We start from the raw sequence: 11674 nt of genomic DNA, 5'->3' as shown, positions 1-11674 counted from the left end.
GGGTATGCTTGTTGGACACAGATTTTCATTGATGTCAATATGGAAATATTTGAGGAGCAGATAGAGACGAGAGAAGCAGACAGAGCCGAAGAAGAGGAGCACACATAGCATAGGAAATTCATGAGAGATTTGTTTTATACATGCAGTCAAATATTTTTGATTCCATAGCTGTGAAATAGTTGAACTGATAATTTTGATTTTCAAGGTACAGATCAATGGCTTCAGAACAGGAAAACGCGAGAAGACCTTTTGGCCAGGAGGCAGAAGAGAGATGGGAAAATGCCTCTGATAACTTGGAATCTACAAAATAGATGGCACATGTTGCCAAAGATGCGAGCACCGAGTCTGCCTCTTCTACATTGGGTAGTATCAAGGAAGGCACCATGTCGGCTTTCAAGGGCCTCCAAGAAAAAATCGAGAATGCCAAGGATTCTATCACAGACAAGACATAGGAAGTCAAGGACACCACTGTGGAAAAATCATGAGAGAGTAAAGATTCTGTAGTATACAAGAAGAGAGAAACTATAGATACTGCTGTGAATAAAGCGCTCGAGTATAAGGATTCTGCTATGCAGAAAGCTGAGGAAACCAAAGATGCAGCTATGGAGAAAACACAGGCAGCTAAGGATACTGCAGAAGATAAAGCACAGGTAGCTAAGGATAGTGTTGCAGGAAAAATGCAGGAAGCCAAGGATTCTTCAATTGAAAAAGCTGAGGAGACTAAGTACCGCACTGGTCAGAAGGCCCAGGAGACTTCAGAGGGAACCAAGGTAAGCTGGGAGAAACAACTGAATCGATGTGGGCCGTCAGATTAGGGCACGGTGGATCCAACGGTGATCGAGAGTGGAAGTCGTGCGGAGGTTAACGACAAAGGGATAGGAAGTTTCGTGGGCGGGCAATATTCCTTGCTCCACCTATGGAGCAACGACAGTATTCGTATATGGCTGCATGATCCAGTGAAATGGCAACACGTGGTCGGTGTGATGGGCACAAAACTGCTTTCCCCATGGGTTATCGCGGGCGCGGATTGAGGGATGAGGGCTAGTGAACACCGTCGGATGATATGGTGGACACGATTGGATGGCAGAATATAATCATGCACGTTTACCGACTGACGTGATAGGTGAGGGCCTCGGCAAGTAATATGATTTGGCAAAAGTGCACGGTTATATGTGCTAACACCTTAGCACCTAGGGCTAAATGAAAAAGGATTTACGTGGGTTTTTGGAATAAAAGAGAAACGATGGGACAAAAGGGTGTTTCTAGATTTTTATATCATTTTTCTTAGATTTCGTTCCTTTGGTTTTCTGATGGCAATGGCAATGGCAGCTTCGACCATGATGAGATCATCTATTATGGCGAGATCATTTCATGAAAATCATCATTCTTCTATGGCGGTTGATGCACAGATCTGATCAAAGATAACCAGCACCGATGGCACAGTTAGATTGCCTTTCGGAAGCTTTGGAAGCAATTTCTTCAGATCCACTGCAGAGTTTTGCCAAGGTTCAGCCTTACAATGTCAGAGTGCTAGGACTTTGCAACTAGTTAGAGCTACTGCAACAGAGGCCCCTCCTAGAGTTAAAAGATCTTTGAGAAAGGAGAGGACCAAGATAAGAGTAAATGGATTTGGTCATATTGGGAAGCTGAAAGATCAAGAGAGTCAGAGGAAATGACAGCGACTGAGGAGGAAGCCTAAGAGTCGGTGTAAGTGAAAGCGAATGGACAAAGGCATGGTAATGTATAAAAAATTAGAAACAGAGAACTGTTGGTGTGGTTATGGTGGTGAAGAACCCGAGGGTGAGATAGTAGAAGCAACAAAGGAAAAAGAGGTAGAAAAAACAGCGGAGGCTGTAGAGGCAGCAGAGGCAAGAGAGCAGGAGTGAGACAACCTCACCTAAATAGAGTGCACCAGCATACCTACTTATACCAAGGTTGGGTTGGAGCCCAAGAGGTTGGAGCCTTAGAACTGAACAGGACTGAAGTCATTGGGGTAGGTGCTCCTAAGTGCAGAACCACTGCAAAAAAAAGTTGGCACTCTGGAGGTTGGAGCCTCACTGAAGTCCAAGTTGGAGCTTGGCAACTCTTCATAATCAGATTTATACTTATATTGTATTTATTTCTTTGCACTATCTTGAGTTTTAATAAAAGCTTTAAATTCAGCTGTTTATTTCTGTGTTCTATGTATACATATACATATCTCTATAGGTTGTTGGCAATCAATAGAACAATATATATATATATATATATATATATATATATATATATATATATATATAGATTGTAAGAAATATAGATTCACCTCCCCCCCCCTCAGTATTTCCAACAATGCTTCACCTAACCTGAATCAACAATTTCCTTTTTTAGCAACTCTAGAATTACCAGATTTGGACCAGCTGACGAATGTTCCAATTACATATGCCCCTTGGTGGCTAGCATTGTTCATAAATTTCCCTCTGATATTCCTAAATTCAATGGAAATCTAGGTGAAGATCCATTGAATCATGTAATGACTTTTCATTTGTGGTGCTCATCTAACACCCTGAATGATGATTCGATTAGGCTTCGCCTTTTTAAGAGAATTCTCACTGGTCCGGTAGCAAAATGGTATATTGAATTGCCTAGAACTTCATTCGATAACTTCAGTGCCCTTGACACTATGTTTCTAACCCACTTTCAGTTGCCCATAAGGTACGAAACAAGAACAAAACTCCTTACCAACTTTAAACAGACCACGACACTCACATATCTGATCATATTCATGAGTTGCGACGTCATCGTTGAATGGTAAAGATGTATGTTCCTGATCAGCTTTTAGCTGATTGTTTTATTAAGTCCTTATTGCCATCTATAACTGAGGATGTGGAAAAAGGAGGAGTTGTCACTAAAGAGAAAGTCATTGCTCGTGCCCAATATTTAGACTTGATCTATACTCAGTCTGGAACACTCTATGACAAAATTCTTGACACTCCTAGACCAGAATTTTCCATTCCACTCCCTCCTAAATCAAACAGGGACTCTCATGCCAGTGATGGCATGATCGGTGCATCAAGCACGCAAACCACAAAGGCTCCATCTAGTAAAGCCCTTGCAATTTCTAGTCAAAAAGCAAATGAAAAACCTCTTGCCTTAGAGATTAATGCCATGTCATCTGACAAGGGAAAAAATCGAAAGCAACCAGGGGGCAACAAGAAAGGGAAAAATAATAAGAAGAAGCAAGAAGATTCAATTCCTGAAAAATCTTCTGAGAACCCTACTGGACAAAAGAAACCTTGTTATCCATGTTACATATGCAACGAGGAGCATTGGACAAAATATTGTCCACATCGAGTTGAGGTTGCAAAATTTTTAAAGACTTCAAATACCTCAACGGTGTTGACTGATCCATTTCCGAACCCAGAAACCAATCTAGTTGCTATCGATCATGCTTCTCCATCCCAAGGGCTTATGTTATCCATCTCAAAAAAGAAAAATGATGCTTGGATATTGAAAAGGAATACAGATTATGGGAATCCATCATCGTCAAGAAACTAGGCTATAGATCATCCGGGTGGTTTGACAACAACTTCACTGGAAGTTGTTCCACCCATTATTCCTGAATTAACTATAAAGCCACCAAAGGGAGTCGTACATAAATCAACATTTAATCCTCGTGCTTGAGCTGCACAAAATTCTAATATAGTGGAGGATCTGGCTCAATCACCATCTGTTATGGTGACACTCGAGGTACTGCAAAATTGCCCCTTCCAAAAGCAGGCTTTGTTATCAACAATAGGTGGGATTGATCCAGCAGATTCCAATCCTATGGGCTTTATTCATAAAGGATATTCACCATAGTTACTGGCCCAACACACTTTCCTTATACAGGTAAAAGCCCTCAATAAATCTGTTCATCGAACAATCATTGATAAGGGGCATCTACCTATATTATGTCAATGAGTTGCTGGAAAACTTTAGGTTCACCACCCTTGTTGTGATCATCAATGACATTAAACGCATTTGATGGAAGAACATACACGCCATATGGGATTTTAAGTAACTTGAAAGTTGAACTAGGTGTCAAGACAGTAGATATTGAAGTTGAGGTCATTGATGGAAACCTTGATTACAATATTTTACTGGGAAGGCCCTGGATTTATGCTATGGCTTTCATTATGTCTACATATTTTAGAAAGATTCCATTTCCCTTCCAAGAAGGAATTACAATCATTGACCAACTAGCCTTTTCCCCTAATAGTTCACAAGCTATTGTAAGCATTCCATTGATCCATGGAAGTTATCAATCGCTCCAAAATTTTGGAGTAGGTCTCCTAAAAGACCCTTCCTTAATGGGTACTTTTTCCATCTCGCCTCCAACTAGACTTGCAGAAGTGGCCATAGTGGAAACCTGTCATATGATCTCTTCTACATCATCTAAGATTAAGAAGAACTTTGACCATTTTGAAAGTGTGGATCACCGCGTGGTATTGCCCCCAAGCCCCATAGAATATTTGTAGCAATCAATTTTCTGGGCCTGGGCAGCAAACCCAAATCAGCACTCAATGGTAGATAGGTCTTTAGAGTATGGCACCTCTTCTGATCCTTGGTCTCATATACATTCTACAGAAAAAGGAATCATCAATTCGATGATGACAGGAGAGATGTCATGGGAAGATTACCACCATCGTCCCCAACTTCAAAATAACAATGAAGATTATTCAAGCAACCTTAATCATCCTTCAGTTTTTCATTTTTTATTAAATATTGTAAATACGGTGGATTCCGAGCGAAATCTGTCCAATATTGTAGAAGCTATCACCATTAATATCTCGACCAAACCTAATGTTGTAGAGTATATTCATGTTGGCAAATCTTGTTCTCCATTAGAACTAGAAATTTATTGTGCTCTCTTTCGTGAATTCAGAGATGTCTTTACATGGTCATATGAAGAAATGCCAGGCATTGACTCGAGAATTGTTGAACATGAAATCAAGATGTATTCAGATGTCAAACCAGTATGAAAATGGCTTCGACATGTCCATCCGAGGAAAGTTGTTGCCATTAAGGAAGAAGTTGAAAACCTTTTGCATGTTGGTTCCATTTACCCTGTTCCTCTCACTGATTGGGTATCGAACATTGCTCCTGTAATGAAAAAACAAGGAACAATTAGAGTGTGCGTCGATTATAGGGATGTATAAGCATGTCCAAAGGACAACTATCCTACACCCTTCATCGACCAGATAATTGATGAATGTGCTAGATGCGAAATCGTTTCATTCGTGGATGGATTTTCTGGATACAATCAAATAAATATCTACCCACAGGACTAGTGGAAGACTACATTGATATGTCTGTGGGGCACATTCACGTATCATAGATTACCTTTTGGTTTGAAGAATGCAGGGGAAACTTTTAAGAGGGCAATTAACTACACCTTCCATGGCATCAAACACATCATTTAACTGTATCTCGATGATCTACCAGCTAGTTCATGAAAGCGTACTGATCATCCACAACATTTGAGAGCCATATTTCTACATTACTGACACTACAAGATACGACTCAATCAGCACAAGTGTGTGTTTTGTGTTGGTTCTGGCCAACTGCTTGGTTTCATAGTTTCTAAGGATGGAATTCGACTTGACCCATTTAAGGTTCAGGCAATCCTTGACATGCCTCGACCTTCAAATTTACTACAGATTTAGAGACTCCAAGGCAAAGCTAACTTTCTAAGGAGGTTCATTCCACATTATGTTGAACTCGCTAAAGGTTATATGCATCTTTTGAAAAAAGGAGTACCCTTCCACTAGGATTAGGTTGCACAAGCTTCCTTTGATGCTTTAAAAGATTCCCTGATAAAAGCATCCTTAATGTATGCTCTTGACTATCAAAAATACTTTAACTTGTATCTCACCGCTGCAGATACGACCATCGCCATGGTTTTAGTACAAGAAGATAATGGAATTAAACATCCTATATATTATTTAAGTCAAAATATTAGTGATACAGAAAGAAAGTACTCTTATTTTGAAAAATCAGCTTTAGCAGCCGTTGATGCAATATAGAGATTTTGACACTACATTCTCTTTCATAAAACTACCATTGTGTCAGATTGCAACGCTATGACCTACATTCTGTCACGTCAATTGCTGGGGGGCAAATATTCCAAATGGATAGCCATTTTGTAGGACTTTGATCTGGAATTCACCAAATCCAAATCAAAGAAATCTCTCATCTTTGTGGAGTTACTTTTTGACCTTCCCTCGTCATCCAACAATTTATCATCCAAAGCATCAATCGTGGATGAGACTCTATTTCTGCTATTGTCAAGTGATCCATGGTATGGGGATATATTGGTCTATCTCCACTTTTAGGCCTAACACCTCTCACTCTGAACAGCTACGCACTCGACACCAAGCCAAATATTACCTGATCATTGGTGAAACACTTTACTCTCGTGGTGTCGATACAGTTCTATGAAGGTGCCTCATGCATGAGGAAGCCGAAAAAGTTTTGAATGATAGTCATTCAGGTGCTTGTGAGGGGCATCTATCTAGTTACGCTTCTACACAAAATACCTTATGAGCAAGTTACTTCTAGCCCACCATATTCAAAGATTACATAGCTGCAGTCAAAATTTGCCATGCTTGTCAGACTTTTGGATAGCAGAACCAGATTACCACCTGCACCATTGCATCTAGTAGTTGTTGTTGGGCCATTTGCTAAATGGGGCATTGATTTCAAGACATGTAACCCCACCTCAGATGGGGGGCATGGGTATATTATAGTTGCTATCAACTATTTTACAAAATAGGGTAAGGCGATGCCTACATTAAACAACAGTGTCGAAACGGCTGCTCTTTTCTTTTTCAACCATGTAGTTTCTAGATTTGGTGTTCCACAGGCTATAGTCATAGATCATGGGTTGCATTTTCACAATCACATGATGATTGAATTGACTGCCAAATTAGGACTGCCCCATGACAGTCTACTCCATATTATCTGTAGGCCAACGGACAAGTTGAGGCAACCAACAAAGTCCATAAGTACATGTTGCAAAGAATGATTGGAGTCCACAAACGGAATTGGAATTTAATCTTGTACTCAGCTCTATGGGCATATAGGAATTTGGTAAGAAATGCAACCGGATTTGTGCCTTTTCAGTTGGTGTAGTCTGGAAACTGTCTTACCAATTGAGTGCGAAATCTCATCCCTAAAGCTTGCAATTGATCTACTTCCTGAAACTTATGAGGAAGAGGCTCGTTTCTTGGAACTAATCCACCTAGATGAAACTGATCGTGATGCCATGTTAGCTAATGAAGCACATAAGAAATGTGTCAAGGCGCAATCTGACAAAAATGTCAAGCCTCATGTCTTCTCAGAAGGTGACCTTGCCTTGCTTTACGATCAGGACTCTGACAAATTAGGAGCACATAAATTCGAATCATTATTGATGGGCCCCTACATTGTTAAATGGGTATTGACAAAAGAAGCCTACGAGGTGGTCGATTATGATGGGATTCCACTGTCATAGCCTTGAAATGGGTTGTATCTTAAATGTTACTATGCTTGATTAAGTGTAGTAAACTCATTGTAAATATGCTTTTATTCCATTTTTTGTGTTTTCTTTTAGAGTTTTCATTTTGGTTAGGTAATCCACTTCACATTTTTTGTAGATGTCAAACATTTTGGAACCATTTGTTGGGTACGCTGACGGAGCTAGTCATAGGATGCGAAACCTATCTTCTGCAGCTTGGGTCATTTTCACTCCAAGCGGCGAGTTAGTGAGTTTCAGGGGGATATGTATTGGCCGATCGACAAACAACATCGGTGAGTATATCACATTGATTGAACTACTCTCTGATTCCATTTCACATGACATACGCTGACTTGTTGTCAGGCTAGATTCACAACTCATCATTCTACATCTTACTGGTGTTTATTCCATTCAGAACCTAGCTATTTATCACATGTTCCTAAGAGTTAGGATTTTGGAAAGACATTTCAACACATTTCTAGAAACTTAAACACATTGATTGATTCATTAGCAAACTATGTGTTAGATAGACAATTTCAACGTTTATAAAGAAAGCATTTTACATCAACATTTGCATCAGGATTGCATAGCTTAACCAAAATAAAACTCCGAAAATCAAAAATATATAGCTGTTTATAATTCTTACAAAATGTTTTGTGTCCAAGACAAAATCGGTCATCTGACCAAGAAACTCAGAATGAATGTAGAAAAGCATCCTAAACTAATGATGCTGGTGATAACATGTCACCGCCTGTGCGATCATGCACAAGAGCCCAGTCCATTGACTTGGCACACCAATACTATGGCATTGTAACCTCAAAGGTAACTCATCGGTCCTGACATCCTGGATACCGAGAGTGAGGCACTCAACCTGATCTTGAAACAATGCCAGGGTCTCCAATATGTCGAAAACTTGAAGGATGGCCCTCGTTACAGCATCTCCTACTGAAGCGTCATCTGCCACCCGTGGGCATGCCACTAGTCACACTGGTCCAATATCTGCACACACATATGAGTTTTATTAGTCTTAATAACATTAAAAAACACAAAAAAATTATAAAAACTGATAAAAAAAGATGTGGTCGAATCATTTTACTTATAGCACTCCACTACTTGCTAGCTGGTAATGCCAAATTCGGGTCACCTTGGAAATCCATCCTAACGTATGGATACTCTGTAAAGACCATCTCCTGACGGTTGAACCACTCAAAAGAGGCATCAGAGAAGGAAAGTTGTGACTGATCGGCATGTCTGGCCATAAGATCAACCCATCTTTGCATCTGTGGTTCCCTCGGCACTGGCAATCCCAGTGAAATGTTCTGAGACTGCATCAATGGAATCCTCTCCAAAGCAAAAGCAGTCAATATGGAACCATAGCCAAAATTCTTGGTTCTTCCATTCTTTACTTTTGAGAGTTTCTCTTTTATGACAGGAAATATCGCCTCGCACTAGTTGAACACCTTCGATTCCAGGCATTACAGGGTGTATTGCATGTAAGATCTGTTTTCCAAGTGTAAAGTCACGATGCCAGCCAATCTAGCAAAGGTATATAAAATGGTCCTCAAGGGCCAATCAGTGACATCTCGGATATTGATCTTGCCATCCCTGTTGGGCTGAGATCCATCTCTATAGAACTAACGAATAGAGTCTTTCACGGATTCACCTCCACGAGCAAATCCTGAAAGTGAAAGAGGGCTACCACACCTCGACAACACCGTCAGAAAGTAAATATCCTCGACTATAAATGGAATATATTTGCCTCTGACCTGGAATACCTGGTCAATTGGATCCCAAGCATCGTGAAAATACTCCAACAAACTAATTTGTTTCCTCATGCTAGATATGCGGAAGAACTTCAGCAAGCCATAGTTTTGTAATGCAGCAACTATGCCCTAGTTGGGTAAGGCAATCATGTCCCCTTCTTCATGTTCAAGTTCACACCATGTGACAACCATCTTAATTGAACAAAAATCTGAAAGGCAAACAAGATATGAGTTACAATCCAAATTTGAGCAAAAATATGCAAAAATTTGATGAAAAATCGTTGTGTAAAGATGCCCTTCTACGCTCGTCGCACCCTGCCTCTGAGAAAAGTGGCATGCATACTGACTGACCTGTTGGAAGCTCAATATGAATCACATCTTTCGATACTAGCTACGTGCAATGATTAGGGAACGAGATATTCAAACCCTAGAGGCCCAAAAAAGTGAAAAACTAGCCGAGAATCAAGAAAAGATGGAATGAAAATGAGGAGCTCAGGGTTAGCTCCTACCTGGTCCTGACGGCACAGAGAATGGTCCATAGGATCTCACAAAATTAGCTGATGAAATTTGAGGGGGAAAACCACTCCAACACTCCAAAATCCCAAATTTGAAATGAAATGACAAAAAATGAAAGGTGAAACTACTTTTGTTTTTGTTAGTCACGTACTTCAAGTAAAATGCTAGTTTTGGTTCATTTTTCCTACATATATATGTATTTCTAATCAATTTATTGAAGTGATTGAGCAGTTTGAATGACCATCGAAAATATCTCACGTGCTAAATAGTGAATTGAACATACTTGACCACTTGTTCAAGCATATCTTTCCATTTTAAGCTTGTAAAAAAATGAAACTAAAGCCAAGCATAGTTCCCCCAGGATTCAAGCTCGTTAAAAAATGAACCTTAAAGTAAATACACTTTGTGATTGTCATTCTATCAGCCTTTTGAGCCATGGTTGTGTACCTACCATCACCTCCATTCTTTTGGCCATTTATACGCTTCCACCTAGTTGTTTTCCATTTTGAGGAATAGTTTCGATGAGTGGTCTTGTTAGTCAACCTCTTCACATCACCATGTTTTTGGGAGTTCCAAATTTACACAAAACTAGCTGCTACCCTAGACACCACTTGTTCCTCAAAAATAATCCTTCTGTAAACCCTTTTCATACTCATTAAATATGAAAAGATTTTAGAGTCCCCATTAAACCCTTTTCAGACTTATTAAATATGAAATGTTCAAGCCTTCTTTAATCCCTTTTCAGACTCGTTAAATATGAAAAGATTGTCAAGCAATTAGCCTTTCCAACTTGTTAAAGTGATTGGAAGTGTTATCCCTCCTATATATTTTAATATTTTTCATACATGAGGTATTATCTCATGAAAAGTTCAAGCACTTGTCTTTTTAGGCTCGTTAAATTGATCGAAAAGTCATCCATTTTGTATTATTTTAATTTTTTTCGGACCTAAGGGATTATTCTACAAAAAGGAACCTCTGGAGTTTCCTTTTTGTCCCTTTTCAAACTCTCTAAACATGAAAAGGACCGAGTTGTCCTTGTTGTTAAACTCATTAAAAGAATAGTGACAAACTTGTCCTAGACGAGATAGAGTTTACTTTCTGTCCTTTTTCAAACTCTTTAAACATGAAAAAGACCAGGTGATTTTTGTTGTTAAACTCGTTAAAACAATAGTGACAAACTTGTCCACCTAGAAAAGAATGAGTTTCACTGTCACTAGACTTGCTAAAACATAGCAACAGGTTTGCCGAAGGGCAAATTATAGAACAAGCATGTTATCCTCCTTAAGCTTGACAAAAATCAAGAGGTACTGGTCATCAATGACTGGGGATTATTATCACTCAGGTTGTCCTTAAAGCTCCTTAAAGGATACGTCCGAGGTAACCACAAACCAATCTTTGGACTGCAGGTCCTAGCCTACCTGCAATCAGAGAGGGCTCTCTATTTATAATTTAGCTTTGTTTTGGGTTGATTCTAGGCTAGTTATGATTTTCTTGGGTTTTGTTTTGATTTTGGTGGGATGGAGGATTCTTTCAAACAGAGTTGAGATGCATAGTGTGAGAAGTTCAAACCATTGGGCATGGAGTCGTGGATTAGGCTTGCTGTTGCATTTTCTTGGTCACAAGAGGAATACAGAGCAAGATAGCTACACATAAAACAATATCTAGCTAGAATAAAGATGGAACGAAGGTCAGCGAATGAAAGGAAACTAAGTAGCTCTCATTATGCTAACAGAGGGAAGGTGAATGAACATTTATATAGGAGCAGTCAAGGATTCCTAAAAAACATTCATATATGAAGGAACTAGCGTAAATATGAGAAAATCAGTATTCATATTCAGGACTAATTCAGAGGAAAACATAGGTAAATCACAGAAATTGA

The 11674-nt window shown here is 39.5% G+C and overlaps 1 pseudogene; it reads left to right on the top strand.

Moving 5' to 3' along the window:
* The first annotated feature begins 215 nt into the window (after positions 1-215).
* On the top strand, positions 216-865 carry LOC149231243 (uncharacterized; annotated as a pseudogene).
* Positions 866-11674: the final 10809 nt, after the last annotated feature.

This window comes from Pinus tabuliformis, chromosome J (assembly GCF_031772625.1).
Source record: "Pinus tabuliformis cultivar Carrire ecotype Pingquan chromosome J, CPIR1, whole genome shotgun sequence".
In the NCBI taxonomy this organism is placed as follows: Eukaryota; Viridiplantae; Streptophyta; class Pinopsida; order Pinales; family Pinaceae; genus Pinus; species Pinus tabuliformis.
This window is presented reverse-complemented; position numbering and strand designations above follow the sequence as displayed.